Source organism: Vicugna pacos, chromosome 1, assembly GCF_048564905.1.
Source record: "Vicugna pacos chromosome 1, VicPac4, whole genome shotgun sequence".
NCBI classification, from domain to species: Eukaryota; Metazoa; Chordata; class Mammalia; order Artiodactyla; family Camelidae; genus Vicugna; species Vicugna pacos.
The window spans coordinates 31,587,232-31,614,643 of NC_132987.1; the positions used below are offsets into that span (position 1 = coordinate 31,587,232).

Consider the following 27,412-nt stretch of genomic DNA (forward strand, 5'->3'; position numbering starts at 1 on the left):
GCTTTTAGCAAAAAGGACAGAGTGTTATAGTCGCAGTAATACTACAGCTGTTTATTTTTGTGCAATATTTAAATCTGGTATTTCTTCCAGTTTTAGGTCTATCAATTATGCAACCAATCAGCTAAAAATTTTGACCACCTGCTACATGGAAAATATTATGCTAGACACTTAGAAGGCTAACAGGCTCTAAAAACAAAACCTCCTATCAGCTGCCGTTATTGCCCTCCTGCCCATCGTGGGAGGACTGTTGTCTTATTCTCATTGTACATTCAGCTGAGTCTCCAGCAATTCAGAGTCAGGTTGAAGAGAATCACAGATGTTACTAAGATATGGAGTCTGTTACTAAAAAGGATAAGGTGGCTGCTAACATCCCTCATAGACATGTGGTGTCAGTGCAGTTTCTTCAGATCATTCTTGTTGCTGACTCAAAGTGGAGCTGTTTGCCCAGCAGCATCATGGCATCCTAGGTTAAAAAAACCCCACAGCTTGACCTTGGAACAGCTTGGGAGTCTGCCTGCTCTGCTGGCTCCAAACGAATAAAACAACTCTTCATCTCCTTTATTTGATTAGCTTCTTCAAACTTAAACTAAAGGAAGCTAAGATCCTCACGGACACTTGTTTAGGACAGAAATAAGATCAGAAAAAAAAATAAAGAAAATCATTCTACAAAGTCAATTGTGGAATTCACAAAACTCAGATACTCTGAAGTTAGTAGCTAACTGTAGAAGAATTATATTCAGGTAATTTAGAAAACTGCTTTTAACACTTTTAACACTGTCGACGTGGTTTTTTCAATAGTATTTGAAAACAGAACTCATGCTATGCAATCCTTTGTGGTAGCCATTCATCACATTATACATGGCTGTTACAGTTAACTAACATTAAACTAAATTCGGTTAAAATTAAAATCCAGTTCCTCAAAGAGAATTAACATCCAAGCACTTAATATTCACATGAGGTAACGGCTACTGTATTGGACAGTAAAGATAGAGAACATCCCCATCATCCAATACAACAGCCCTGCATTAAAATATCAACTCAAGGCAGGCATCTCAGACTCAAAATACTTCAGATTGTCTTTGCTTTTATGAATTTTTTTTCAAGTTTCCAATGAACTATGTCATTTAAAAAAAATTTGTGGAGTCCCCTACCTTGAGCCAAGTCAAGTAGTGGGGGCTCTGGTTGACCACCACGTCAACCTCATGGGGAAAATATAGGAATTATGATCATTAAGTATCAAGTGGGGTTGATTTAGTAACTTGTAAGTAAAACTCTGTTATGGAGAAGGTGTCAGAATGGGCCTCACCAAAAAGCATTTTGATTTATGTTACTCTATGTGTCCATCTATTTTTCAAGTCAGTGAGAAGCATTATTTGGCCTTGGTGATTAAATTACTACAATGAGCAGATTCCTGGCACCAGCTGAACCCTGAAATTAGGGAAAAAGAAACGGGAATTTTGTCCTTATTCTTGTCAGCTCAAATCCAGCCATAACTTTTTGCTGGTGCTACATTTAGATGAAGAAGTACTTTTAATTCAACCTTATCTTGTTATTTCACTATCCTTTTCCAGCAGTGATAAACTTTGTACAGAATTATAAATCAAGGCCAAATGTTGCATGAATGCTGTGGTTACAAAGATTCATTTAGTGTGCACACCGCCTTGCGATCTACAAGGTGATTCATCACTTGTGATCTTGTCCTCCCGCTGAGGAGTTGGAGGATGCATACTGATGTGCAGAAGTCATTGCTGGGTGTCTGGCCTGCAATGTCCTGCACGTTATCCTAGATCTAACTGATTCTTAACCCACTGACTACCGGGAGGGCTGCCATTCAGAATCAATCACCTAAATACGGTGAATTAATCTGGGAAAGCAATAAAATATGACATATGGCTTGCCCTACCTCCACTTTGGCTGTTGACAATTTGCCCAACACTATAGTTTAGATGTGACCTGATAAGAAAGACAGAGAACATAAGATGAGCGCCCACCAAGAGAAGAAAGAGTTACACTCTTCAAATTGCGTTCACGTACAGTGTCCCATTCGAGCCTCACGTCATTCTGTGCATGAGCAGGGAAGGTTTGGGTGTCACAAAAGGGGCAGCCCTCTTGAGGAGAATTGATCATTTTCCACCTACGTTCCTATTCCTACCTGTGTTCCTCCCCACGTGCCTCTGTTTGTAACTATTTGTATACGTGCCCGGATCTCTTACTAGATTTGAAGGTACCTGGAGTGGGGACCACGTTCATATTCATCTTGTTTTCCTGGCATCCAGCATGATGCCTGGTGTACGAGTTGTTCATTTGTCCTGAAGGGGAAAGGGGAATGTAACACAAAAGATCTGAAAGCTGGGCTGCGAGCACAGACAGACGGACGGACTAGCCGGTCACGGGTGGACACAGATGTGTGATGCTCTGTGTGGGCAGTGGTGTGTGCAAATTGCAGGCCTGCACCAAAGGGCTTGCTCTGTGTCAGCCTGGAGGTTCAAGGAAGAGACAGAGCTTAGGTGAGCAGCCCCCACAGACAACACGACCTTGTGTCTCTTGTGTTGAGTGCACAGTCCTAACTCACAAAACCTAGTGTGAAGTTGACTCTGTTGACACACATCATAACTCCCTTACAGGTCTTATATGTTGCATTCAGCTTTCCTCTTCTGAGCAATTGTTTTGGTATATTTAATGTTTTCACTTATATTTATCTTTAACATTACTCTTTTTTTTTTTGACGTGAAAGTAGATTTTATTGGTGGGCGTGAGTAGAAGGGTTCTTATGAGGGCAGGACTCACCATTTATCCAGAAGCCACAATTAGGGATGCATTCGATCCCTCAGCTCATCTGGGATGAGCCCCTTTTCTGCCACCGTGTCCTCCAATTCTACACTGAACTTAGTGGATCCCCACGTCTTGGAGACGGGGACTTCCTGGTGGCCAGGGAACTTGGTCTTGGTGCTTGTAGGGCCTGAATCACATGCTCCTTGTTCTGCACCTTGGCATGGATGGATGTGATGACTTGGCCAACGTGGACCCTGGCTGCTGTGTCTTGGGGCTTTCCAAAGTTACCCCGCATGCCTGTCTAGAGTCTGGACTGGGGACAGCATGAGGTCAGACATGAATGTCCACTGGGAAGGCCCAGCTCCAAGGTCTCTTAGGGAAACCCATACAAGAACCAGGCTGCACACACGACCGAGGAGGCTGCTGTGTGCAGCCATGGCACAGCGGGCTCCACGGGGAGAAGAGCATGGTGGGCTTAATTGGCTGCAAACTAACCTTCCTTTCATCTTTATATTTTACTCCCCTTTTGTGCTTCACTCCTTGTTTTAGTTTTCACATGCAAATGATCAATTCCCACTTTTGAATACCGTTTCAAATCTTGTTGGACTGGGGGCTTGTTTACTGTGTACAAGGCCTTTTCTCCCCTCTGGATCACAGGTTGATTCCTGGAAGGGGGTGAGGGAGTCCAAGGTTGTGCTCACGTGCCAAGGAAAGCCTGCTGTGATGCTGGGAACTGAGGTGTGGGAATTGCCTGGCTTCTGGCTGGAGCTTCCTTCCCTCCCTCGTGTCTTCCCATGTGCAGATGTTCAGTGGCGAATAAGAGAAAGGACAATGGCCTTACTTGAAGCAGAGGTGGTGTGCCAACGTAAATTCAGATGTCACGAGAAAGTGTAATATGGCTGGGCTTTTCCGTAAGTGCAGCGTGAAAATCATTCTCACGTTGTGATGTGGGAAGCCATAGAAATGAGGTGGCGCATTTTTTCCTGCCTTGTGGCCCCATTGACTGTGGAGGCCACACTCAGGTTCTAGTAGATATGAAGGCCCTTAAGGTTTTAGCCTCAATAGACAAGGGGGAGCAGAGGGTGCATTTGAAAACAAAGAGTAATGTAACATAAGAACCTATAAGAAATTGTGTAGTAGAACTAGAGGGGTGGTAACAGTCAGGTTGCAGAGTAACAGGTAATCCCCAAATAAACCATGTCAATGTATTATTTTTATCACTGCATTAGAACAATTTTAAATTATGTGCCTATAAGTAGGCAATAGTTTGGGGTATTTTAAAACAACCCTAATTAATGAAATTCAGTGAGATGCCTGGGCTTCTCCAGGGAAGATGGTTTTAAACCTCTTAAATAGGCTTTCAGATCTCATCTATTAGCTGTTTGCAAAGAGTTTCTTTGCTCTTGCGGTAACCTCACTATTGCACAGACAACCTTTTCAACTGAATGAAGAGTTGAAATTGGCAGAGAGAATGTGTGCAGTGAATAAACAGGTCAGTCATTTTTATGACAAGATCTTTATTCCGTGTAAGCTTCTCTCTTCCAAATAAAGTCCTGCTAGAAGAGTGGGCTTTTTGCACACCTTCTTATGAAGACCTCTTAGGATTTATATGAACCAGTTTATATTTGCAGTGTTTAGTTTGGCAGGACATTTGGGCGTTGCTGGGACACGGGCACTGCTTGGTTGTACTAGACTGTGCCTGCAGGGCAGTGTGACCAGCCCTGACCTAGGCTGCCCAGGACCCTACTCTGACTGACAGAACAGAAATCTTGGGACCAGTGGCTGTGCCCACCCAGCCCCCCTTCTCTGGACTGCTCTCTCTGCATGGCCAGAACTCCAGAATCCCCTGCCTAAGGGGCCCGCACAGCCCCTTCTGTGGATCTCTGCCCTGCAGGGTGGGCCACAGCCCGGGCCAAGGGCGAGGGTGTGGACAAACAGGCTGGGCTGTCCACCTGGGCTGGGACAGCTGCATGAGGGGGCGTATGAAGCTCTTTACAGGGACCAAAGGAGTAGGGGTTGGAAAAGTGGGGAGCTTTCCATGAAGATTAGGCCTGAGCTTGTCCTGGACCCACGTCCACTAAACGGAAGTGGCACCGTTATCATTTGTTACGATCAAATCACTTTTGCAAGTTTCTGAAATGCCCTCTAAGAAGTAACAGTGCTACTGTTCTAAGTGAGAAGATTGATTATCTTTTCTAACAGATAAACTTTCTCTACAAATGACATCAAACAAACCCCAGAGATGTTTTGTGCTATAATGACATCAGTAGAATAAAAGTGTGTAATTTTCAAAAGTGCTAACTCTGAGGAAAAACTCATCAACATGTGTAAGATCTGATGTGCTTGGAAAAAAACAGCCAGTTTTAGACCAAATAGCTTTTCAACGGAAAGAAAAAAAAAAGTTACTGTAGATTGGGATTATTAATGAAATTTTTATCATGTAAAATAATGCTATATGATGTACTCAGCCAAGAGTCAGCAAAACTGCACTCAAGTTCCAGCATTTCTATGAAATAGCTGAATTATTTGGGCCTCGACCTCTTTGGGTCTCAGTGTTGACATCTGGTCAATGAGAGAGGTTGAACAAGAGGCCCTCTAAGCTTTTGTCGGTATTTAAAAGTCCAGGATTTTTGCCACAAGCTGTGTTCTCTCAGTTTGATATACGACATAGGATAATCATCAAACCAGACACCATCAATTGTAAGATGCACCATTAATCTGTGTACCATTAAAGAAAGAGACACATTGCCTATCGTAATTTTCAGACTACTGTCTGTAAGAAGCATTCTAATTTAGCGATGTAAAAATACAAAAAGGGTATATTAAATCTCTAATATACAGTAAATCTTATTCATCTAAACATTCTTCACAGAGTCTTGCAGAGTACCTACCACATCTAGTCATTCATTTATTCATTTAATAAAAAACCATAAATTTAGGGCCTACCGTATTTCAGGCAATACAGCAGGCACGTGTCAACATGTATTGAATAGGAGAATTTTAGATGTATTTCATAACAGCAGCATGCACATGAAGCTAGTGATGCTGGTGAGAAATTAGCTCAGGAAAACAGCAAGATGTCCTCTTTTGAGGACAGCAAAGTCACCAAAAACTTTATCTCTAGTGTGGACATTCATACTAATAAACGGAAGGCAGGTAAACAAGAATTCCCGGATCAGTTTCTTAGTAATCAAGGTACCCTGGTTGCTCTTTCCACATGTCTATGAAAATCCTGCTGAAAGAAAGACTTCCTAATTCCATGACTCTCAAGTGCTCCTTCATCTGTCATTTCTTTTCCAGTAGAAATAAGGCAAGGAATGAGTGTTCTAAGAAACACTTCTATACTGTATCATATAAAACAATTTTGTGTGACTTATTATCATGCTACATTGTTAGACTGATTTATATACACTTAAATCTTTATATATCCACTTGTGTCTAATAGTACCCCAAGCACAGATAAGCCCTTAAGGTAATATTTTGTAAGGAATGACACTTCCCTAGTGGGCTTATTCTCAGAATCAGAATCTTGAGTGCACCAGACAAGCGACAAGGTTCATTCAGCCCCAATATCTTCATCAAGAAGGGTTGTCCTGGGACCTTAGGAAGATGGAAAACTAATTAGTTGAAAATGCTTGGACCCACTGTATATAATGATAACCATATGCAGTGATTTTAAGCCTCATTATATACAACAAACAATGATGTTCTATTCATCATCAAGAAGAAACTGGCAAATCCTTGCAGCCAGAAGTGAGTGAGAACAGTTTCTGTTCTTATTCTGTTTGAATTCCCTTCTTGAGCTGTGCTTGCCACATGGGATATTTGACTATTTCTAATTGGCCTTTGCTTTCAGTCTCTGTTCAAAGTTTGTTTGAAGTACAACATATTCTCATTAACCTCGTTTCCAAAGGGGTCCCTTTTCCAGCTCATCCCTAGAATGGCTTCTCTCTGGGTTCACAGGCTCTGGCTTCCTGTTTCTCTTGGTTCTGAGCACACTGTGTTTTCTGATCAGTTAAATCTCTTCTCCAAACTGAGATGAAGAGAGGAATCCCACATTCTGCTCTCTGGAAGTAAACTGGGCAAAACAGCTGTGAGGACACTTCCTGAGTCACAATTCAAAAGTTACTGCAGGCAGGATGCTCAAGAGTTTCTGTGCTTACCCAGTTATGCTGTCTTCACCTTTGTGTGAGCTATACAAGGATAAAATTTTATCATTGGTTGAATACGTTGCTTAGGGCCATTTCTATCAAATCTGAGCATCAGCTCATGGTCAGAAACTTAACCCACACAGACACACATACACATTTAAATCAGTTTCCAAGTTTCCACTTATATCATCTCGACCTGTGATACCCTTTCCAGAAACATCATTGTAAGAGTAAGAATGGTCTGTATTGGTTTCTCTCCTCTATAAATGTCATTGAGCAGTAGCTTTCCTGAGGAATCCTAATCCGTATGACTATATTTTAGATATGAATTTCTCCCCAGTGGTCCTTTGGCTATGGAGAAATTAGCATGGACTATAAAACAGAGTGCTTGAAAGAGTCTCCTTGAGGGAAATGGGGAAGCAAGAGGGAAAGAGATTTATGCCTTTCATTTAGTTGCGACACTTATTTTATGCAGTTCTATATTATTAGTCTCCTTAAAGGACAAGAATGTGAAATATGTCCTCCCTGAAGACAATTCTTCTTGTTTGCCTGACATTTTCTGCTTTGAATAAACCAGTCACAAGGAAGAGTCCCCTGTGTATGTACTCCAGTGCTCTGAGTGTTTATCTCAAGGACTCCCCGTTTTCCCCACAGCCCCTAAACAGCTGGAACTGTGTGGTCCTGCAAGCGTTAAGTACATAACCAGTGTCCTCTCTGGACAGTCCGTTTCTGAAAATTCCCTTTGAAATCAAAGACAAAAAAGCCCAACCTATTGGTGGATTCCAACTTGTAAGCTTCCCTCACAAACCACAGACCCCAGTCTTTGTATTTATTCAGTCTGACCAAGTCTCAGGAGATTTCTGGGAGTAGAATGTATCTGAGAATGTGAGTGTGTGCCAGGCAAGGAGGTTCTTTAATGAGAAATCTCATTACAAACATTTTTTAATGCACTTCAGCTTAACCTAGACACAGTAGACTGGGTTTTGTATTCCTTGGCAATATGCCCAGTACGTATAACTTAAATACACGCATATATATATATATATGTGTGTGTGTGTGTATATATATGATACATGTATTTATTCAGGGTTCAAAAGAATTTTGAGAAAAATCCTTGAACTAGGAACAAGATGAGCATTTGATGCCCAGTGGATTCACACCTAAATCTGGTGGTTCTCTTTCTATCCGTATTCATCAGAAGCTGTTATTAAACTAGGTGCTGTGAGCAAACACATTCTAAGTCCCTCTGGTGGGGTGTGACAGGCAGAGGGACGGTGGCGTTTCATAACAGAATTTTTAAGTATTGCCCTGTTGTACTTAAAATGATATCCTTTAAAGGGGAATTAAGGATGGTGGCATGGTTGGTCACTTATATCTAAGCAATTGTCAGTGGAAGTGGTCACTGAGGGAAGATAGAGGCTTTTCTAGGTAAACTGAGGCAGACATCGTAAGGTCATATAGGAAGACAAGACTATAGGGGATGAGACTGTCATGTCAAAGGACTGAGGTAGGGTCTGGTAATCCTCAGAGCACTATCAGAGGCTGGGAAGACTCTCTGAACCTGGGTTTAATGAGCCATAGAAAGAGCTGAGGGCATCTGGTGCCTTTCAAGATAGACAGGTTCCAGCCTGTCTCTGGAGCCCCGCACGACTTCACCAACACCTCTGGATAGAAAGGCTTGGGCTGGGGAAAGACATATCAGGAGCACCTGACAAGCATTGTCTAGCAAAGGATCCTTCTCTGAAGGGAAAGAAAAGCCTAGAAGAAGGTCTGAATGTCAGCTGCCTCGACCCACTGCTGTCAACTTCTAAGAGGGGCAATGGACCTGGTTACAAGACCCTGCCACGAAATCTGTCCGGTAGAAATAGATGCAGCACTTTTCTCACAGCACATCTAGGGTGTCTTAAGAAGTACACCCCTGACTTCATTGTGGAAGGCAATGGAACTATTACCAAGACAGCTGATGAGTTGGCCAAAGTGTTTTCAAGATGAAAGAATAATGGGAGATGTAGCAAGGCAATGGGGAGAGGAGGAAAAAAAAGGAAGAAAAAATGTATCCTCTGGAAGTGAGACGCTTCCTAATTTTAACTAATTAATTAAAAATGTTAAATGTACCAGAAATGAGTGGTGAACTATTTGGGTAATAAGAACAATCATTCAGTGGTGGTAAGAAAAAAAATGGCATAGTCCCTTTGGGTTTAATTTCCAGCATTACTGTCAACTGTCTGTGAGACTGAGTCTCTTGACCTCTCTAGGGACCTCAGTTTCTCCATCTTTAAATGAGAGCATTAACTAGAAACTCTCCTCCAGCGTTAAGTCTGTGTAACTGACAAAAGTGCAACAGGGTGTATGTGATGGTTAATTTTACACGTCATCTTGATCGGATCAAAGAATGCCCAGAGATTAGGTTAAACATTATTTCTGGGTGTGTCTGTGAGCGTGTTTCCAGAGGAGATTAGCATTTGAACTGGTGGACTGAGTAAAGCAGATTGCCCTCCCCAAAGTGAGTCAGCATGCGGGTAGTTGAGGGCTTGAATAGAACAAAAAGACAGAGGGAGGGGCGATTTGCTGTCTGCCTGACTGCTGGAACTGAGACAACCGTCTTCTCCTGTCCTCAGGCTGGGACTTACACCAAGGGCTCTCCTGCTCCTCAGGCCTTTGGACTTGGACTAGAAGTGTAGCACGAGTGCTCCTGGGTCCCCAGCTGTCAGGTGACAGACTGAAACTTCTCAGCCTCCATAATTACATGAACCAATTCCTTATATAAATCTCTTTATACATATCTATATCTTTACATATGTGTGTATGTTCTTCCCCACTATGTGTATATGTATACACACTCATGCACACAAACACACACACGCATGCAGATCTGTTGGTTCTGTTTCTCTTGAGAACCTAACACATAGTCCATTTGGGAACAAAGATATTGTTCCCATCTAGTGTCCTTGTCTCCAATTCACTGAACATAATTTTAGGAATTAAACACTTGGTATCTTCTATCTTTGCTCCCTTCAAGGTGATTTTTAGTGGATTGTTCCCAGGCAAGAATTAGCAACATGATGTCACTGGCCATGCGTTACAGGCAGGGCTTATAAAGGGGAGCTACTTTTGGCCTCCAGTTCCTTGATGAGAATTCAGCAGGAGGAGCTCTTTAGCTGTGCAAACAGCTGTCAGAGGGGTAACCTGTCAGCAGGATCTATGGCACTCAAGAAAATAAAATTTTCCCAGCAGAGAGTGACTTGCTTCATAAGAAATGGGATGGGTCCTCCCTGACACCCTGATTGTTTCAGCATACAGTCAAAGTATCAACATACAGTATCAGCATAGAGTCAAGGAAACCAGGAACCCACATATCTGTCAGATCTTTCTTTAGGTCTCTGTACAGGTGGCTAACTGCCCCTAAATGCCAGGTGGGGCTGGAGGAGCTGATACTTAGCATATGTGGTTGCTTCCACTGGCTTTCTTGGTCTCACAGCCCAGTGAGAGCTGAAGGTATGAAGCCACTGGTGCAGGCATGCAAAGAGGCAGTGGGAAGTCATGTGGCTTGGGCTGCCACTGAGGGGGCATCTTCAGTGAGCTCTCATTTCTAGAATACATGCCAGCTTCTAGTTAACTCCGCCAGATGCTAGTGGAATCCTTCAGGGCAAAATGATGCTTCTCTGGCTGTCATGTGACTTATTTATTTTTTCACTTACCTATGTATTTGTTTGATGGAGGATGCCGCAGGGCTTAGAGTGGTCTGAATCGTATGATCAGTTTTCTCGTGAGACTTCTGATCTTTGGCAGTGAGTTTGGATCTATATCCTGCAGGGCTGTCATTAAAGGAAAACAGGGATGCTTTGGGCTCTTGAGACCCACCTGCCTCTTATTTGCATGCCCCTTGCTCTGTCAGGCTGTTCCCATTTCTCTGGACATGTGGCCCCTGTGGTCCCATTGCCTCCTCCCCACCCTGCAAATCTGCTGGCATCTCCTCCACAAGCACTCTGGAAGCAGTATGATGACTTCATCTCCACTGTATGTGATAATGGCTTGTCTTACTTCTCCAGGGGTATCTGTATCTGAGTAGGGAAAAAGCCATTTATGCACAGGGAGAATCCAGGCAAAAGTCTGGGTGTATGCTGAGGGGCTTTTACAGAGTGGGGCTTATACTGCATTTTTCAAATGATGGAAGGGTTCTAACCCCCAGTTAAACATGGCTGGTCCTGTGTCACTCTATCTAGACATTTCATACTTGCCTGGGGAATAGTCAATGCAAATTTGAACTTATGATTCTTAAATTTTGGGGACAGTGGATTTTTCTGAGAATCTGTTGAGAGCCATAGACCCTATGCCCAGTTAAATGTATATATTCACATATATTCAAATTTTATATACAACTTTAGGAGGGTCACCAGACTTCTTAGAGCTCAATATGGGATTTCAGGGTTACAGAAAAATTGGTATCTGGAGTAAACAGACCTGGATTTGAGGTTCCACAGTGATCTTGGGCACGTCTCTCGTGTTCCTGTGGACTATGTCAGTATCTTGGATGTTACCAGTGGTTCTCAACTAGGGACAGTGCTGCAGGAATGTTTCACCCCTCACACCATCCAGAACATATCTGAACCAGGGGACAGGCAAGTGTTTTGAAAAATATCCCCAAGTGAGCTGATATGCCCCCAAGGATTTGAGATCCACGAACAAGGAGACCTCTAAGATGACCTCTGGCTCCAGTGTTGTATGACTTTGAGGTTTTGCTCCAGAAATCCCATTCCACAAAGTTGAGGGAATACTCTGCCAAGAACTAGTTGGGAGAAGAGGAAGGGTAGCGGGACAGAGAGGGCCAGATGCTAGGCTTTCCCTTTCTTACAATTTTGTCCCATTGTTCCGTGGAAGAAATTGGTAGGAAGGGAGCAGAACCCTTCTAGAATTCTCTTTTCCTTGAGAGCCCATTGAATTGGGAGATTTGTCCATTTAACCTGGAGAGGTTAGAGAATCTAGTATATCTTTATATTTTGAAAGCCTGTGTATTTGGCATATTATAGATGTAGAATAAATGTTTTTGGATGAAATTTATTTCTCATTTGTTACTTTTTAAAGCAGATAATGTGATGAATTCCTGCTGTCCCATTCTGGTTGAGAATCACCAATATTATGTAAGGTTTTATTTTACTGAAGTCATTGAAATAAATATTAATTTATTGATTAGTTGAAATTCAAGGAATATTTACTAAGCTCTAATTATGTGCTTGACTCGGTAGAGTTTTCAAAATAGTGGAGATTTGAGAGGAGAGTTTATTGTCCTGTGCTAATATTAAAACCCATACGTAAGTACTAACTAATGAATAAAGTTATTGTCCACTTATGTTTTCCCTCCCTATTCCAGGAAGAGTATATGTAAACCTTATAAAATAAAAGATAAGCTTTTTATGTCTCTTGTTATTCCCTGGTTTGGATCCCCCACACCCTTCCCCAGCTAAGTTGGGTGAATGCTCCTGTGGTTTCATGCTGAGGGGCCCCGTCACATGTGAGTGTTTTAGGTTAAGGGCACAGCACGTTTTGAGCTCCCTAAGTAGGCATGTGTCATACAACTAAGCAAGTGTCACCAAGAGATTTATCTCTCAGTCCACCCTTGCATGAAATAACGATAATATAAAGTTCTGGTTGCTAGAAGAGGCGGGTAACCACAGACACCAAAGGCGTCAGTAGAAGAGATTAAAAGCAGTGAGATTACATACTGCTTTGTCAGTTTCATTTAGGAGAAGACTAAATTGCTTCAAATACTGAAGTCCTCCCTTAGAAACTATAATTGTGTGTAATAAAAGAATACTTTCCCTTCACGAGAGTAGCCGTATTTTTTATGTACATCCTCCTGGTAAAAGTAATAATAATAAAAATACTATTTATTGGATATTCTCTGTGTAGTAGGCTCTGCGTTTGATACTTCACTATCGACTTATTATACTACTTGACATACACTGAATGCAGACTGTTTCAGGCACCCGAGTCATCAGCCCTATTAGCTTGGAACTATTATCATCATCCTCTTCCTTCTATAGTTGGGAAAATTTAGGCTTAGAGGGATTGAGTAGCATGTCAGAGGTCACTCAGCTGATACATGGTAGAAAGCTGGGATTCCAGGCAAGTTCTCTAGTCTTAATTTCTAATTCATTCTTCACAGCAATCCTATAAAGCAGTTCTGGACGTTTCCATTTCACAGAGAAGGAAACAGAGCTGGAGAAGTGAACTACTCTGATGACGGTCGCCCAGCCAGTGAGTGGCAGAGCAAAGTGCAGAACCAGGCTAGCCTGACTCATAAACCAGTGCTTGCCCCACCCCCGCGCTGACTAGCCGTGGCCTTACAGCATGTTGCAGTGTAAAACGGGAGGAACTTAACTATCTACACTTTTAAAATAAGAGACATTTATCTTGGTTTACCTATTAATTTTCTGTCCTTGGATATTCAGTGTCAGAGGAAAATGCTTGGTACCTGGAGAGTTACTAGAAAATGTATGACATTTTTGTTATTGCTTACAAATGACTCATCTTGTTCCTTTTTTTGAATGCAGTAGTACTTAAATGAATTATTCTGCAATAAAATTCCCTTAAATACCACCCAGTAAGTGCTTTTTGAATACTTGCCTTGTGCAAGGCTCTGAGTGAGGCACAATGATGCCTTAGAGATGAATCAGTCAATCAAGAAGTAAGAAAGAACAGAGATGGGAGTCAGGGAGGCCTTCTAGGAAGCTCACCCAGAAGTCTGGTCCTGGAGAGCTGAGGGTGGAAACAAGGGAGCTCCTCAGGGTGGAGGGTACGTAAAGAACAGTCGAATCAGAGGAACAGCACAGAGGCTTAACTTCCTGCACTCCGTACCTGACTGACTGTGGGAGCTGGCATGGTGGGAGGAGTCAAAGGCGGCTCCAAGGCTGGAGGAGTCACAGAATGTTCTTGTCATTAACTGGAAGCGGAGAGGTGGGGAGTGAGGTTGGATTTGGGGGATTCTATTTGGGAGCGAGAAAGTTGAACTAAATTTGCCACATAAATTTGATGTTCATTGGAAAGGAATTTGAAAACATGGATCTACAATTTGGGGGAGAGGTAGCCGTATAGGAAAGATTATTAAATGATGTGAAATGTTTTACTAGGAAGGAGATTAGAGAGTTATACACTGCAGTGTTAGTAATGATTGTGGGGAGGGGATGGTAGTCCTTTTGTAGTCCTTCTTTTTACTTTTTTGGTATTCAGAGCGTTTCCCATGAGCCACGTGATTAGCAGTATTATTGGGAGGTAGTCTTTCCTTCCAGCCTCTCACCTCCTTCCGTTCTTGTTTCCAAAACACTGGGGATGTGCGCTTTTCTTAAGAGCCACAAGAGAGGTTTCAGGCCTTGTTTTGACCTGGCCGTCTCTTTGGTGCACCTCTTTTACTTTTAGGACATTGCTTTCCTGACTCATCTCAGTACCTTTGGCTCCCTCTTTGAATTCTGTCTGACGAGTCCTGTTTCATTACTGACCCTCTAACACTGGTACTCCTCAGAGCCCCATGCTCTCTGGCTCCCTTCATAATTCCCTGTGAGCCACCTCATCCACACCCCTGGTAGGTGAACTGCTACCTGTAACTCATAGCTCTGAAATAGTTTTCTCCTGTCCACTTGTCTCTTCTGACAGCCAGACCATTATTATTATTGTTGTTGTTGTTGTCATTATTATTATTTGCTGATTGGGTATTTCTACCTGAATGACCCACAGTCATTTCAACTAAGCATGTCCAAAATGAAATTAATTATTCTGTTACCTCTGCACCCCCAGTCTTCTTCTTGAACATCACCCCTCCTCATGCCTATTTGTTGAGAAAAAATGCCATGAAGTACATCATCACTAGGTCAGAATCTTGGGCATCCTGTAGGACTCATACTTCATGCCAGTCCCTGCCCAATGGGCACCCAGTAAGTTATTAAGTCCCATCTATTCTATTTCCTAATGATCTTTCAAATCTAGGTTCATCCTGATTGCTTCTTGCCTTAACCACCGCAAAGTCTGATCTGTCTTCCCTCATTTTACCCCATCATCCATAGTGAAGCCAGTGATTTCAAACACCAATCAAATCACATCACTCCTCCACTTAAAATCCATCAGTGGCTTCCTTGGCTTACAGATTCAAGCCCAGATTCTTTTTCTCCCTAGTATTATTAGGATATACAGTGTTTATAAGTTTATATCAATCATAAGTTTAAACTGTACAGCATAATGATTTGACTTAACATACATTATGAAATGATTACCACAATAAATTTAGGTGAACACCCATCTCATATTGATTTTTTAAAAAAAAGTTTTTTGCCTTTGTGATGAAAACTCTTAGGTCTACTCTCTTAATTAGCAAATATACCATATAGCGGTGTTAACTATAGTTACCATATTGTACTTTACATCCCTAGTACTTTTTTATCTTGTAACTGGGAGTTTGTATCTTTTGACTGTCTTCCTCCAACTCTCCCTTCCCCACAAGTCTAGGCTTACAGGGTGGATTCCCTTTCATTGGTCCCCACCTTGCGGCTTAAGTTCTCATCAGTTTCACTCCCTCCCACTTCTCCAGCTTGTGCTGAACCACATGACGTTTCTCAAACACACCATTCATTCTCTTATTCTCTGTCCTTTCTCACATTGTTCCCTCTGAGAGAGCTGCTCCCATCCTCGGCTGAGTTTCTATGAATATTTCAGCTTCTCCAGGGAATTACCTACTTGGACAAGTCTTCATGATTTCCCTAGATACATATATGTTCAGGGTGTTACTGAGTCCACCTTTCATGGCTTGTTTCATTGCGGTTTTTCAAAATAACCATTATAATTCTAGAAAGTTAGGAGAACGTAGAAAAATAAAAATCACTTACAATTCATTCACCCCAAAATTGCTTACTCATAGCATTTTAGTGGATTTCCTTTTAGTATTTTTTACTATAACTATTTGCAAATCTTAAATCAATATTGTACTGTGTATTATTCTGTAATCTCTATTCAAGGAAATTCTTCATACTATTGAATATTCTTTCAAGGCTTGACTTTGTTTAAAAGATTTATTCTTACCTTCCATTTTTGAAAAATACATGATCATGGTAAATAAAATTTAAAACAATACAGAAGTGTCTAATTTTTAAAAGTCCTTCATAATCTGGTTATAATTTTTAAATTCTCTGTGCTATATTCTTTCAGACTTTTTTCTATGCTTCTACTCTTAAATACACTTTTAAAATTTTGCATTCATGGAGTAAGATGCTTCACGCTATTCTAAAGTTTTCTTTTTTAAAAAATATTTAACAGTATGTTTAAAAATGTAAAAACAAACTTTAATGATGCCTCGATTGTAATCATCATTTTGTGTTTTTCTCTTTTGCTACAATCTGAGGCCCTGGAAGACAAGCTTTTTTCTTGTAGGTGGACTTATTTTATTATTTTCAGAGTGATTTGGGAGAATACCAGGCAGACAGTATGACCACTTCTCTACAGAGAACTCCGGGCCAGTGAGGGGAGGATGGGTCCATGTGAACATCGCAACTGGCCAGGCTTTGGCAGATGGAGGTCTCTGCCGCCTGTGGCCGGGGCTGGCTGAGTGGGCCCCTTGGCCCTGGAACTTGCCCTGCCCTGGGGCAGGAATTCCAGGATATACTTCTCTTGCTCTCCAAAAGTGTTGGGAGTACTTTTGTGCATGTTGAATGATTACTTTGTCTGTTTACCTGACACATTCTCAGCCTCTTTTCTGACTAGGAACTGTGGCTGGTAACCTTTGGGCAGGAGTAGAATAGGAGCTCAGCTGATGGGGTCACAGGGCTAAGGGGTCAAAAGCGATCTGAATTCCTGTGTAGTCCAGTTAACCTGATGTACCATGAGAGCTACCCTCCTCAAATGCAGGCAGCCATCTCAGAGACACAAACTTTCCTTCATCCCAGAGAATGTGGGCTGCATGAGTAAGGGGTGGTCCATTGGCACTGCTGGAAGAAACAGCAGATGGTGGGCCAGGAGCTGGGGCTCCTTCACACAGGACAGAACACAGTTGTCGTGGTCGGTGTGGGCTGTGCCCCATCACCAGCCCACTGTTATTAAAGGCTGTTGGGGGATGGGGGTGCTGGGGCTCGAGCTCATGTATTGATAAATTGTGAAACTCTTCTTTCCTTTCTAAGTTTTTGCATCCCCTTTTCTCTGTCTTTCTACCATTTTAATCTCTAGTGCTGTCATAAAAGGTATTTGTGGCTAAATGAATGCTATCATCAAATTCAGGGAAAGAAAGGCTTATCATTTCTAGTAGTTGTTAGTTAAAAATTCACAATGGCACATGCTTTATACTTTTCAAAGATGGGGCAGAAAACATCTGTCTCCAAAATGTACAGGCAACAGAGGACCCCTTGCAGACAGAGGGCATCCTTAGTGTCTAAGGTCAGTCTGTTGTGACAGGTGGCAGGGGTGCACTGTCATGTTCCTTTCCAAAATAAATCCCCAAACAAATCTCTTCCAGATTCTGATGATAATGATGAATTGAAGGAGCCTTTTTGACAGATATAGGGTTTGACCACATATTAAATCAAAAGGAATTATTTAAAACAATTAAAAATTTTAAATGTTATTTACTTCAGGAAAATATGTACAAAAATGCTACGGAAGTTCAGCTACAACTAGTGTCTGATTTGTGTTGCTCATTATTCAAAAGCTTCAGTCCTGGTGTGTTGTGTAAAGTTCATGGCTTCTCTTCCCCTGCTTCGCTCTTGCAGGTTTTCCCAGGCAAATTCCTAGACTATTTGAAACTCCCTCTTTCTTCTGCCTCCTCCCCTACTGCCTGTCCATCCCCAGTATAGCTGCAAACTATTTCTAATTGCCAACCTGTCCCTTCCTTACCACTAGGACCAGTAGATTGTGATTTTTTCCCCTTATTCTGTGTTAAACATAAAACGCTTAGCCCCATATATAACATTACTCTTCATTTATAGAAGTTGATGTGTTTTCATGACAGCACAAAAACCTCAGCTTCACAAAGTCGGAAAAAATCATTTAGGCCATTTCTAAATACAGTTGGTCACTTATAAAACACAAATACGAATTAAAGGGAGTAAAGAGCTGTTATTTGTTGAACAGTTAGGTACCTGCCAGCTCCTTTTGAGACTGAAGGCAAACCGCCAACCCTCCCTCAGCCTGATGCCTCATCGCAATATGTAAACAGTAACACCGGCTGTGTGAACTCACAGGGCTGTGTGAGGGCTGACTAAGGTGATGCCTACAAAGTAGGAAAGCACTTTGAAAATGGTTTTTAATAATTAATACACATGGGAGAGAGGTCGTATAAAGGCACGCCTCCTCAAAAATGCAGGTGCAGAGGCTCATAACTTGAAAATTTCTGCACTGGTTAGAGATTTGAGAAAGAGATGAATTCACTTGTAATTCACTTGTAGAAACAAGCAAATACCAAATGGTTAGATCACAGAGCAGGAACCTCAGAGCATCATATCAAGAACATGCACAAAAGGCCTCATGGCGACAGCTAGTGAGGGTTTGCCCTGTCCTGGCGGCAGCCTTATAGGAGTTCTGTGGTTTTCAAACGTCAGCACCCTATAATTTTGTGATCTGTCATCAGCGAACCTAGTGCCTCAATCTTTGCAAAGAAACTGCACTCTCTTCTCAGTGCCAATTTGCTTTGCAGACCAGAGGCACTATTCCTGCATGGGGGCTGAGTTTCAATTGAAAAGCATTTCTTGGGACTGCTTTCTTGAGTTACTAAATCCTCTTTCACCTTTGTTCTTTACAGTGGCTGCTTCTGTTAGTAAAATCTATATGTAACCCCCATGTTTTTTGTTTTTTTTTTGTGAATCCAATTTAGAGACACATAATCCAATTATTATATAAGTGAGGAACAGTCTCAGTCAGAGGTTGACAAAAAATGCACCCCGACTCTTACAGTTATAAATCTTCCTTATCCCACAGGTAGAAACTTAAATAAATAATTACTGGCTGTTCACTACATTTGCTTTTGTTGCATTTTTGTTTTCCCTGATTTCCATGTGTTTCTCCTGCCTCATTTAGTACTATCTCTATGCACAAAAAGAACCAAAATCACAATCCCAGGTGCTGACTGATGTAAGCCTCCCAGACTCAGGAAATGAAATTTGATGGGAAGGAAAAGAACTCTAATTCTCCAAATGTCTGTCTCTCCAGTGGGCTAATATCTGAAGCTTTACAGTTAGAGCTTCATTCCCTTGGCATGTACCTCCATATCCCTTTTCTTCATCACCAGGCAATCACTGATCTGCCTTCTGTCACTTCAAATTAGTTTGAATTTTCTAAAACTTCATATAAATGGAGTCATACAGTATGCACTTTTTTATAGTCTGGCTTCTTTGACTCAACAAAATTATTTTGAGATTCATCTCTGTTGTGGGTAGCACAAGTTCATTCTTTTTATTGCTAAATAGTACTCCATTGTATGGCTATAGTTCTATTTGTTTATTTATTCACCTTTTGATGGGTATTTTTGAGTTGTCATTAGCCTTCTGGTACATGTCTTTGAGGATTTTCTAGAGATCTTCATGTTATTAATTTCTAGTATAATTCCAAGGGGATTAGAGAATATATTTCATATGATTTGAATTTTCAAAAAGTTTATTTGGACTTTTTTTTATAGTGTAGAATATGATCTCTATTGGTAAGTGTTCCATAAACACTTGAAAAGAATGTGTGTTCTGTTCTTAGGTAGAATTCGTGGATTATGACAAGTTGGTTGTTAATGTTATTCAAATCTTCTGTATCTTTACAGATTTTCTATCTCTTTGTTTTATTGATTATAAAGAGAGGTATTAAATTCTCCAAATTTAATGTGGATTTTTTTCTATTTTTTCTCTACAATTCTATTAGTTTTTGTTGCATGTATTTTGAAGCTCTATTTTTAAGTATATAAATATTTAGTTTTGTTATGGCTCATGATGAATTGACCCTTTTATCAATATGAAATGAGCTATGAAATCTGCTCTATCAACATAGTCAGTCCATCTTTCTTTATAGTAGTATTATGATGGTATATCTTTTACAATCCTTTTAGTTTAACTTATTTGTGTCTTTAAATTTTAAAGTAGGTCTCTGATAAATGGCATACAGTTGGGTCTTGCTTTTTTATCCAATTTGACAATCTCTGCTCTTATTTTTAATTGAATTGCTTAGACCATTTGCATTTAATGGGATTATAAATATGGTTGGATTTACATCTATCATCACTGTATTTGTTTTCTATTTGTCTCATCTGTTCTATGTTCCCTTTTAATTCTTTTTGGATTGAGTATTTTTTATGGTTCCATTTTTCTTCATTTTTGGTTTATCAGCTATAACTGTTTTGTTATTTTAGTGGTTGCTTTAGGGTTTTTAATATACATCTTTAATTTATTTCAGTCAAACCTTCACATAATATACCACTTCACATTTGGTACAAGAACCTTACAAAGCATACTTTCATTTCTTAGCTCCCAGTCTTTGTACAATTGTTCTCAGACAATTTACTTTTGCATATATTATAAAACCTATGACATGTTGCTATTATTTTTATTTTAACCAGTCAGTTATCTTTTTAAAAGATTTAAGTACTAAGTAAAAATCTTTATGTTTACCTACAAACTATGTGTGTGCTTATCATTCCTTTGTGTGGAACTAGGTTTCCTTTGTTGTTTTTTTCTGCTGAAAGACTTTTTTTTTTTAACCCTTCTGGTGCCTGAAAGGAACTGGAGATGGGTATCTTCCTCCTGATCAGTTATGCTTTAATAAAACCCCATAAAAAGATAGTCTCCGATAAATTAGTTTCTTTTGAGGACAGATCTTGTTGAACAGGATACTCTGGCTCTTATCAAACTGGTTTATTTTCCCCTGTCCTGAGAGAAGCAGGAAGGAATTTTCTCCTTTTCTCTGATCTTCACTGTGAGAATTTGGTAGAACTCCAGGAGGTAAAACTAACAAAAACATGGATGTCCCCATCACAGAGCCTCCCTCCCCGAGTTTTTAATTCTCAGAGTTTTCCATACAGTCCTCTTACCCTGGCATTGGTTCCCACAGAGATTTTTGCCCCTGAGTTTGTGCTTCAGTAAGTGTGATTCTCTGTATTTGCCTGTCTCCAATTTGGGGGCAGGGTCTGCCCTGGGACCTCAGTTGTCTCATATATGGAAGAAGAATTGTTGATTTTCAGTTGTTCAGCATTTTATTTTTTGTTCAGACGGAGTGATGACTTCCAAGTTCCTCACATGCCAGATCAGAGACTGAAATTCCTAACTTGCTTTTTTACTTTATTCTTATGAGTTCCTGTAACAATTATATCACTACAAATTATTATAATTTTGGTTCCTACCTTTTAATTTATTTTTCTGATCACATTAAGTTAGCTAGAACTCTCAGGGTAATATTAAATAACAGTGTTGGGGAAGGCTATCTTTATCTTATTTTTATTTTCACAAAGATGTCTTTAGTATGTAAGTCATTTTACAATGCCAACATTTTTTGCATAGATATTATTTATCATATTAAGGTAATATTGTTAGTCCTACTTTACCAAGGTTTTTCTTTTTTTTAAATTAGAAATGGATGTTGAATTCTGAAAAACCTTCTGAAGAACTAATCATGTTTTATTTATTTATATTATTAATTATAATAGTAGATTTTTAAAGTTGGACCTTCTTATACTACTGAAGTAAACTCTATTTGGTCACTGTGTAATGGTTGTTTACTTGCTACTAGTTTCAATTTGCAAAACTTTTATTTATATTTGTTTCTCTATACTCATAAATGAGACCATGTTAATTTTTTGCATTTTCTTTCACTCACTTTGGTATTAGTTCTGTGATAGCTTCATAAAAAATGATTGTCTTTTCATCTTTATATGGTCAGGAATAGGGGTCAAACTATGGCCCACCAGCCAAATCTGCCCCATTGCTTGCTTTTGTAAAGTTCTGCTGGGAGACATTTATGACCACCCATAAGTATATTATCTGCGGCTGCTTTCCCACTACAATAGCAGAGTGAGTAGTTGCAACAGAGACTGTATGGGCCACAAAATTGAAAATATTTGCTCTCTGGTCCTTTATAGAAAGAGTTTGCTGACTCTTGGTCTAGAATAATTCAGATAGTAGGAAACGCCTTCCATTTTTTGATGATCTGAAACTAGAGCAGGGGCTATAGATTAAAATAGCATTGGGTTAAAACCCGTATCCAGCCTGCACCACTAATGGTGTGCTTGTTGCTGGGTGACATAACCTTCCTGTGGGCCATTTCCCTCAACTATAAAACGTGAATAATATTAGTACTTGTTTGAAGTAAGGATGCTATAAGGATGAATTATATTAATGCATGTTCATAGTCCTTGGCAGAATGCTAAGAACTTATGAATTCTTAACAAATGCAACTTTATTCTTGGGAGTTTCTTGACACTGCCTTCAAGTCATGGTTTGTTTCCTGCAGTACTCAATAGCCTAGTTGGTGCCAATAATGTATTCTTAAATTCAGTAATTTTAGTTTTTATCTGAAAGTACTTTTTCTAATCCAGTTTCTTTGTTTTTATTAAATACAATGTCTTTTAAATCTTACTGAAATTATAAATGAAGGATTTCTAAAGTTTATTCTCCATCTTTTCAGCAAATGTCTTTCATAGAACAAACATTGGCTTTGATTCTTCAAATCCTCTTTCAAACTTCTGTGATTCCACACATATTTCTTGATTTTTTTTCTGTTCATGTTTTCAGGGGGAGCTTTTCATTCATTGCTGGAATTGTAGGCAGGTCCGTCCTGAACTTACTGGGTCCTTCTCCAATATTTCAGGTCTGGGCTAAGGGTGAAAGGAGGAAGAGCAGAAACCAAGTTGTCAGTGGGACGTCACTGTTGTTGAGTGCAGCTATGAAGGCAAAAGCTTCACCTTCCAAACAAGTTTGTTTTCAGATTCTTATTGTTGCATTCAGAAGTTAGCATGCCCCTCTTTCCAATCATCACATGTAACTGCGTTTTCAGGAGACACCTACCCCCAGGTAGACGAAGATGGAAATTAGCTCTCCTACTGATGGCTGCGTGGCTCTCCTTGTCTCTAGCTCCTGCCACTTACAGAAGTTCACCTCAGGGTCCCACTACTTACTTCCCAGGTGGACAATTCCTTTTTAGTTTGGTCAACTCTTTTAAAAATCTGCTTTTGCATGTATTAGATCTTACAGACATTCTCAAGGCTGTTAGCATGTAGAAGACACAGTTGCCTCAGTCTAGAACTGACATAAATTCCCTGCTCCTACCCATTTTAGTAGAAATAAGGACAAGCTAATTGGGCAGTGAGGTTGATAATCTTGAAACAGGTGTCAATTCATTTTCTTAAGTTTTTATATTGCAGTATTCAGACAAAACAGAAAACATTTCAATGAAATAGCCAATATGTACAAAACCAAAATTAAATGTCTCTTAAATGCCCAGGCAATTGATGATTACATATTGAAGTTATTTTTGTAAATCACTTTAAAAAAAGGTAATCATAACAAAGCCTTCTTCCTCTTCTCTTTGCCAGTTCTGGGGTAGATAAGGGATTCTTAGAAAGAATGTTTTAAGGAGAAGGCAACATTCCAAAGCTGATTTCTTAAGCTTAATTTTGTAAATTGAGCTATATTGGTTTTATATCTGTACTCATCATTCAGTTTCTCTAATAATTTTAAAAACAATGAAAAATCCACTTTGGTATGAATTTTTGGTTATTGTAAGCCGAAGTATTTTACAGATTGAATTTCACCTGCAGTTATTCCACTTCTGACTTGGCTTTGCGTGTGTAGACTGAGCACTAGAAGCTTTGCCTGTAATAGAAGTTGATGTTATTAATAAATGTAAAAGTGAATTTGCATGAAAAATACGAGAGTAAGTAATAACACCTGGAATTGGTTGGAATATCCTTGCCAGCGCCCAGGTAAACTCAGCCATTCTCATCTCCTCCCCTCTTAACATTGCTCACCAGGTCCAACTGATTCCAACAGCTAACTTATATCCAAACCACCCTCTCCGTGCTCTCCATTGAGGTACCATCTCTTACCTCTGAACTCAGTGGCCCCTGAACAGCCCTCTTAACTTTTAGACTCAGGCCTCCTCTAAGCCCCACCCCCTAGACTGCCTGCTCTGTGTGGTCTGTCTAAATAAGGACCTTGTCACCCCCCTGACTAAATGCTTTACTGCCTTTAAGGATAAGGCCTGAAATCCTTAGTGTTACGTAAGTGGTGCCAAACATCTTTGCCGTTCTCCAGGCCCCTTAACACAGCCACACTGAAGGTCCCACTGCTTCCAGCACACACCACACTCTTTCATGCCTCTGAGCATTTACATGTGCTGTTTTATTTGCCAGGATCCTCTCCTCCCCTTCACTACCTTATCATGCACCATCCTATCCTATGCCTCCTTTAAGAATCAGGTAAAACATCACCCAGCCCTTCAGGAGAGTTGGTTACTCCCTTCTTTTTGCTTCTGGAGCATCTTTGCACAATCTTTATTTTGTGACGGTTAATTTCCTGGTATTCATTGCTCCTTTCTTCTGCCAACAGCCCTCAGATTGTTGACTGAGAATCTGTCCCTTCTCTGTTGTCAGGATGTTGGGGTTCATTGGCTCTACATGCAGTCCAAATGATGGGCTCTCACTGACCTTAGTTGATCAGAGTATCTCATTTTCCTGGCTCCACGGATTGGCTCAAGGATGACGTAAGCCTGAGCAATCAGAGTGAACCCGGAACTTCACAGGCATCACTTCTCTTCTGGGTTTGGTGGTGAGAGGGTGTGAGGCTTGAATTCTTGTAACTATCCTTCTCCCACAAAGAGACCCTTCCTGAGCATCCAAACAAGCACTATGAGGAGGAAGAGCTGAGAGAAGGAGCCTGAAAACAGTAGTGAGTCCCAAATCAGACCCAGCCTGAAGCCAGTCCTACCTTCTGAACTACCCCTTGCTTGTGAACCAAAGACAAACAAAACGTAGCTACCTACCTACCTGCCATCTTTTTTGATGAAGCCAAGATAGATAAGGTTTTTTTTGTTTTTATCTTTGTACTGCAGTGCACTTGGGGCATAGTAGTTGCTTAATAAATGTTTGAAAAAACGTGAGGAAAGAGAATTATAGTTTTATCTAATCATTGTATGCGTGGCTATGTGAACAACAAAGTTTCACTTTGATAGTTTTAGATTTCAATCCTTTTATATCTTATTGCTTGGTCAAAGGATGGGGGAAAAAAATGTGTCCATAAAAACAAAAGACTCACCCAAGGAAAATCTTCAGGAATTTCTATTTTTTATTGAGTTTCCAAGGAGCATATTAAAAGAAATTGCAAAGCCTGATGCTGTCAGTTCCTGGAAGGGGATGGGAATGAAGAAATCTAAACTGCAAACTTAACAGCTGTTTTAGGTGAATAAAAGTATTAAATTTTAATTCTTTAAAATGAAGCTTCTACAAAGCTTCTATTTGTGCCAGTTACCTCCTGTTTGCTTCCCCAGATCTACTCTCTCTATTTCTCCACCCTGCTCTCTGCACTCTGGCATCAGACTTGTATGGCTTATGTTGGAGCCCTTACCGTCTGGTTTGGTCAATGGGAAGCCCCAGCAGTGGGGGAGGAAAGTGAGGCTGGGGGATTATTGACTCTTTGCCTGCAGGGGATCACCTTAGGCTGACTGTATCCCTTGATTGTCAAGGTTGTGAATCCTGGACAATGAACTCATGACAGCCTTCTCTATATGACTCTCTCCAACCCAGTTCTGGCAAGCACTCCCTCCTCTCTGCTGCTGCTCCCTGAATTACTACAGTGTCCTTTATAATTCTACACCTGGACAGCTAAACCTGGTTTGAAATGACTAATTTGAGTGTGCCATCTGTTTTCTGTGGGGACCCCAAGTGATACATATTTATTGCAGAAATTGAAAAATTAAACATAATACAAACCTAATGCACTTTGCAAGTACATGAAACATTGTCTTTTTTGTATATGTATATTTTTATTGAAGTATAGTCAGTCTACAATGTGTCAATTTCTCATGTACAACATAATGCTTCAGTCATACATGAACATACATGTTTGTTTTCATTTTCTTTTTCACCATAGGTTATGACAAGATATTGACTGTAGTCCCCTGTGCTACACAGTATGAACTTGTGTATCTGTTTTATATATATTAGTCAGTATCTGCAAATCTTGAACCCCCAGTTTATCCCTTCCCCCTTGGTAACCGTAAGTTTGTTTTCTATATCTGTAAGTCTGTTTCTGTTTTGTAAATAAGTTCGTTTTGTCTTATTTTTTTAGATTCAACATATAAGTGATTATCATATGGTATTTTTCTTTCTCTTTCTGGCTTACTTCACTTAGAATGACAAACTCCAGGTCCATCCATGTTGCTGCAAATGGTATTATTTTGTTCTTTTTATGGCTGAGTAGTATTCCTTTGTATAAATATACCACTACTTCTTCATCCAGTCATCTGTTGTTTCCAGGTCTTGGCTATTGTAAATAGTGCTGCGATGAACATTGGGGTGCATGTGTCTTTTTAAATTAAAGTTTCCTCTGGATATATACCTAGGAGTGGGATTGCTGGATCATATGGTAGGTCTATTTTTAGTCTTTGAGGACTCTCCATACTGTTTTCCATAACAGCTGCACCAAACTACATTCCCAACAACAATGTAGGAGGGCTCCCCTTTTTCCACGCCCTCTCCAGCATTTATCATATGTGGTCTTTTTTAATAATGTCCATTCTGACTGGTGTGAGGTGATAGCTTATTGTAGTTTTGGAACACTGTCTTTTAAGACTGGTAGAAAAACAGAGCCCATGTTAACTATGCTCATGTGAAAATGACTAAAAAGGCAAACTGGGGAAGGGAAATGCTTAGATGGCTTTCTTGGTTTTATTCAAGCAAGTCTTCCCAGTGCACAACCCCAAGGGTGCCGTTCACAGGATGATTCAGGCTCACTTTAGGAATGTTTGACAACCAGAACCATTTCTACTTAGCAACGAGAGAATGAGAGCAGATCAAGCAATTTTATTTGGTGAAATGAGATAAAAACAGGTACCAAGAAGAGCAACAAAGAGAAAAAGAAATTTCCAAACCAGTTAGTTTCTTTTGGCCTTGGAATTTGCTCTTTAGCACCAAAGTTTTAAAATAACACAGACCAAGAGTTGTATATCAGAGTAAGGACGGATTGTTAGCTTTGCCTTGGAGGTCTGGCTTAGGTTAGAAGGTATAATGGCCTCTAAGATTTTTGTCTAATACCAGTTAGCAAAACTCCCAGTTTCCTTAGACCTGCCATACTGAATCCTTGACCAGTTCTTTGATTAGGTCTGGGAGCGTCCTGTCTTGCAACCTCCAGCATGGGAACAGGGTTGATCATCATGACTTCCTATTCCTTAGGGTTTCCTGGTCCAACTTGACCTTTGGAACAGCTCTCCTCTTTGAGAAGTGTGTGGGACTCCTCTCTGATGCCTGCCCTTGCTGATGTCCTCTCTTACCAAAGTGC

At 40.4% G+C, this 27,412-nt stretch overlaps 1 protein-coding gene and 1 non-coding gene across 3 annotated transcripts in view; one reads left to right on the forward strand and one right to left on the reverse strand.

The window, feature by feature from the left end:
• The window catches only part of KCNAB1 (potassium voltage-gated channel subfamily A regulatory beta subunit 1), a 319,197-nt gene that overhangs the window by 18,190 nt on the left and 273,595 nt on the right, over positions 1-27,412 (forward strand). The gene's annotated exons all lie outside the window — the stretch shown is intronic.
• LOC116281561 (small nucleolar RNA SNORA70) lies at positions 3,128-3,261 on the reverse strand. The gene has a single exon (XR_004191029.1). It is a non-coding gene; the product is annotated as a small nucleolar RNA SNORA70 (small nucleolar RNA).